The sequence below is a fragment of the Styela clava genome, chromosome 11 (genome assembly GCF_964204865.1).
Source record: "Styela clava chromosome 11, kaStyClav1.hap1.2, whole genome shotgun sequence".
Taxonomy (NCBI): domain Eukaryota; kingdom Metazoa; phylum Chordata; class Ascidiacea; order Stolidobranchia; family Styelidae; genus Styela; species Styela clava.
In genome coordinates this window covers 951911-957910 of record NC_135260.1, presented here as the reverse complement: position 1 = coordinate 957910, position 6000 = coordinate 951911, and positions in this window count along the sequence as shown.

Genomic DNA, 6000 nt, shown 5'->3' with positions numbered 1-6000 from the left:
ATTTGAGTGAAGTAATTGAAGTGCAAATAAAACGTCACAGATTACGTCGTCGACGACTCGTATCATTTTAAGCCAGATTGTTTGAAATTTCATCCACTTACTCAGTCTCAGGCCCAAACTGAGTTTAAGATGATTGTTCTTTCCGAGGAATACCAACTGAAACGCACTTGAAGGGACGGAAAGGCAAATTTAGTTATGATGAGGTATACCAATGGAAAATACCCCATGTTAAACGAACTGTGCTTAGGATATTGGTAATGTTTGGGTCAACATAGGTCTTCGAATCCTCTAACCTAAAACACGTGAAATCAAAGCTTTGATCAGTTCTGACAAAGACAACCATGTGAAACAACTACATAGCTACCATAGCTACAACGACATACAGGCCAGATTTAAAGAAATATTTTTCAGCCTAAAGAATGCTAGAAGACACACTAAGCTAAGTAGCGTGCGTAACAATAAATGGTTTGTAAATTTCTGTTATAACCATGTTGTTTCATGACATTTACAATAAACAAGCATTCTAGCTGAGCTGATTGAAGGTAGATCTGATAATCATGTATATTCTTGTTCATAATGTGGCTTTTCGAGGTAATAAATAATCCCTGTTCCAAAAGAGTGATGTTCATTGTGATCAAACTTTTAATTAAGAGAACATTTTATACTTGAGAAATCAGCAATTACGATTTTAGCATCAAAATTGATTTAGTACCTAATAATTTGTCGGTCATTGCAGTTTTATGCCTCAAGGCAAAATAAAAGTTGAGCTGGCGACTTACTACTCAATAAAATATTGCGCGCTGTGTTATTCAGAATTTGCCCTAACAGGTAGCAGAGCTCTGGCAATTTATTTATTTTGTCCATGAGTGAGTTTTTGTAAATTGAATGAAATTCTTTTATATGACGCAATGCGAAATTCCAGATGATAAAGTGATAAGTTTAAAATATCAAGTGTAATGAATTCCCAGTTGATTTGAATATTTGATTCGGACGTCAGAATTAGTTGCCCGATAGGAAAAAGCCAGGCAGGAATGACACTTGGAAGATGCCCTTTCTAAGATAACTCGAGTCAATTGAAGTCATCGATAAATCGTCATTCAAGCCTTCATAGCGCTGCTACTCTCACGTTGCATATTTGATATAAGCTTCACTTTTAACATAAATTTAAAGGGGTGGTTTATTCACCACTTATAGAGGGGATGTAGAAAAATAACTGTCCCTGATGATACCTGCACAATTGCTGTAAGTTTTGGCCCACGTTCAAAACGAATTTTATTCCTTTTGAATAAAACATGTTCAACTGATAGAAAGATAACAAGACATTTCTCAAGCCTTTTTGTGGAGCGGTAATATTTGGAGAGAAGTAATAATAGGTTGAATTCATAGGCAATGGTTGGATGCCAGGGTTACGCTAGTTTAAAACGGCCAAAATTTCAAACGTTCATTTCCTGAAATCAAATAGGTCCAAAAAGTTTAAAACAAGTTGAACAGGGTAAAAATAATATTTATATCGATTACGCACAGTTGAATAAGAAATGTCAGTGAATATTGTTGTGCTATGCAGCGTAGCCCCATGCAGCTTATGTTCGATCGCTGCGCCTGTTTACTGAATAGGTATTTTGTTTTCCGTTCATATAACATTAAACACTGAATATATCAGTCAAGGACCTGATTATGATATTAACCAAAGCACCTTCCAGATGATTTTCTGTAAACAGAGACAACACACATGATATTGCAAAAAAATACCGCGATTCAAATAAATATAACACTATGAGCCCAGGATATGATGACAATTTTTATCAAAGTACTTCATAACGTTCTCTAAAAACTGATAAAATGCACATACAGACTCATGAAAATATCGTGATTCAGGAACAAACAACACGCTTGATTTTAGCCCTGCTTAAATTCAAATTATTCCCAATATTCTCTGAAAACTGTGATAAACACATGCTAATGAAACAAAATACTGCGATTCAAGGACATTTAAACATTCTGAAGATATTTAACATAAGCTTTACTGATGAAATAAATTTCACGGTGATGTTTCTTCATCATTTTTAGAGAAGGGTGTGGGGAAATCAATTTTCCTAGTGATACATGCACAATTGCTGTTATCTTGAGCCGATGTTTCCAGGGATTTTGTTTTCTATTATATTCAAACATGTTCAACTGGTAGAAAGTAAACCATACAAATCAGTTAATGTCTTTATTGTCAATGCCAGTGGTTTTCAAGCCTTTCGGTGGACCGGTTATATTTGAAAAGTAATATTTGGTTGAATTCATGGGCAATGGTTGGATGCCAGGGTTATGCTAGTTTAAAACGGCAAAAGTTTCAAACGTTCATTTTCTGAAATCGAACAGATCGAAAAAGTTAAAAACAAGTTGAACATATAACATTTTGAGCCCTGGCTACGATGACAATTTTAATTAAAGTACTTTCTACAGTTCTCTTAAAACAGAGATAATACACATACACCCTCGTAAAATTATTGTGATTCGGGGATAAAGAGCACGCTGAATTTCATCTCTGCTTGAAATTCCAATCGAAATTCTTTCCCCTATATTTCGTATTTAAAATATCGAATATGAATAATTTTGATTTGATTTGGATATTTTATTTGTTTTGGACATCAGAACTAGTTGGCAGATGGGACGAAGCCAGGTAGGATTGATATTCAGAAGAATCACTTTCCAGTCTTGGCGAAAACCCCCGAACCTCGAGTTCAATTCCAGTCAAAAACTGTGTTGGGTCCCATCGGTGGTTAGTTGCGTCCGAGGTATTTTATTCAGATAACTCGAGTAAATTCAGGTCATTGATAAATAGTCATTCGAGCTTTCATAGCACTTCTAATTTCACGCTGCGATATTTTACATAAGCTTTATTGTTGAAATAAATTGCTATTCTAATAGTTGAATATGTGATTATATGCCCAGACCTACTCAGTAACCGGTAATGGTGTTATAGCTCTTTTCATTAATATTAAAATCTATAAAAGTCATTTTATAGAAGGAAACCTACAATATGGCGCCATTGATCCAAAATAAAGAATTAGGTACGGTCCGAATCCAAGACTCGAAAGGTCCGGGTTTGAACCGTGGTCCGCCAGTTGAGTAGCCCTGCTTTATTATAAAACATGTTCAATTGATATAAAGTTACAATACATTTCAGTCAATGTCTTGGATGTCAATGCCAGTGATTACCAAGCCATTCGGGGGAGCGATAATATTTGGAGCGTAACATTTGGTTTACCCACCTTCAGGAATGCGTAACACGTATTCAACAACTTATTGCAAACCAGCCATGACCCACATTTTCTGCCGCAGAATGTTTTTTTCAACCCAACGTACTACTGAGGTACTTAGTTGGTTCGATGCAACTGCTATTTTTTATCGCCGTCGCCCGATGATGCTGCAAGCGTCTTTTGGAAGTTGCGGTCTCCGGTGCTCGTGTCAGGATGGTGAACCATGGTCATATTTCAAGCACCTATACAAATTAATATACACCAATCATATATGTGCATGGGACAAAAGAATAGTGTATACAGAAGCTGTGCAAACTGATTGCAACCTCGAACGGTTTATGTTGTTTCATGAGAGGTGGTTTAAAATTAGTTTTGCATAGGTGCAACATCTTCCCTCAGAAATGGATTTTGGTTGTTAAATTAGCTCAGGTTCGTCTGTTCAGTTTAGCCAATTATGTTGGTTTATTGATCCGATAATATAGTTCAGGAGTTTTCTACGTCATATAGAGGTACAGTTAGGTATATAAAGATGCAGTATATGAAAATTTGCCGAGTAAGGAAAAATTTGGCTTCCGATAATTTTGTTGTAAACAGCAGGTTATGGAGGCGTGACATAAAGTATGCAGAAGTGATATGATTCGAATTTATAATTAAATGCCACACTTTCAGATAAAGAGGCAATTGAGACTTGCAATTATGAATATGATGACCTGGTCTTGATAAAACAAGTGGCAAAACACATTTTGCACTATATCACTTAAAAAAATGTCTATATCCAAATTATGAAAAGTTACAATACAAATATTTTCTAACCATTCATCTGGGATACAACCTATAAGTTTATAGTATTCAGTATACTCAGATGCATTGTATTCAATGTCATTGTCATTAACTAAATGTTTGAACAATTCAACACCTTTATTATACCACGATGATATGAAAATGGCTTTCTTCTATAAACAATTTTTGATAATTAATTAATTAATGATAATTCAATATTTTATAAGCAAACAAAGTTTTTTTACAATATTACCAGTTTTTTAAAACATTTTCCAATGTACAAAATGGAATACTATTCATAAAATAGGAGTTCCAGTTCAAATCCCCTTTTAGCAAGGTTATCAATGTATCATCTAAAATCTAAACTAAATAGTTTAATTCTATCTTCTTCCATGGGGGATTTCTATAATCGGTTATTAAAACTATAAGCCAATTAATTTTTTGAGCTATACCAAAATTATGAACATCTATCATGTTCATTCCGCCCTGTTGTATTACTCCCACCATTGTCTTTCTTTTTATTCTCTCCCAATTGGAACCCCATATAAAATTTATGAATTACACGATGGACAGATTTCAAAAATGTATGTGGCAAGTCTACTGGCAATACACTACAAAAATACAAAAGTTGCGGAAGGACAAAACATTTACCTACACAAATTTCCCAAAGCAAAGTTAGGTTTCTCATCTTCCAAATTTTTAGAATGTTTTGGATTTATCAAATATCTGTGGGAAATTTTTCTCAAACAACAGTTAATTATTACAAGTAAGGACAGTTTCCAAGACTTTTATTCTTTGACTTGAAGTAAGTGTATAATTACAAAATAGAAGAGTTATAGAATTACGTACACTACCAATAGACATCAGCTGAGTCTTTAACATATTCGTTTCACAGCCAGATATTTTTTCAAATTTTGAAAGTGTTTCGAATATGGCATTTGAACTTCCTTGACTATCTAATATCACCGTTGCATCATCTGCTAACATTGTCAATTTTGAGAGAAAGGTTTTGTACAATATTCCTTTAATGTGGAGCTTTTCTCACCTCCTTCAGCCCATTCTAACCGACTTCTTATCAAATGGCCATGGTTGATTTTCAGTTAGATGTCATTATATTTTTCTTGAGCATCGTTGATAGGTTCAAATGTATTTTAAGTTGGTGTTTGGGTGTAGGATTTATGTAATTGTTTCAAAAGTTCTTCTATATCATTTAATTCTCTTTTTTCAATTCTTTTTTTTAAACTTGAATAAGCAATGGTTTTTTCCTCTTATTATTGCTTTTGAGGTATCCCAAAATATATTTGGATCTACATATTCATGTGAGTGAGAATAAATAGCATTGACTATGGTTGCTTCATTTGTTTAACATATTGTTGATCTTGCTGTAATAACCAATTAAACTTTCAATAACCTCGCCCTCTTGGTAGTGGGTTTAAATCAATCTGTAGGGTGTACGCTGAATGGTCGGTTCTAACACTTTCTGAAGGCATCAACTAAATTCAGCTCACTCATGACATAAAGTAGAGTATTTTTCGCATTGATATTAGAATTAGCAGGTCTTCCTTCTTTTTTATCCAATTGGTTATTAAGTACGAGATTGAAGTCTCCTCCAACTATATAATTATCAGAATACAAGGGTTCGAGCGTTTCCAATAATTGATTGTAAAATTCAGGACAGTCTTCATTTGGTCCATAAACCGTGACAAGATTAATTGTTTTATTTGCAATAAAATCTTAGCTATAATGTATCTTCTCTCCCTATCTTTGATTTCTTCTTGTATTGAATAAGAAACATATTTACTGAACAATATACAGACACCCCTTGAGTTTGTTTCATAGTTGTTGAAAATACCAGTTCCTCCCATTCTCTTAACCATTGTTGTTCTTCCACTGCACTACAGTGTGTTTCCTGCAACAGGACTACGTTAAAATGGTTTCGTTTTATCCACGAAAATATTTGCCTTCTTTTATC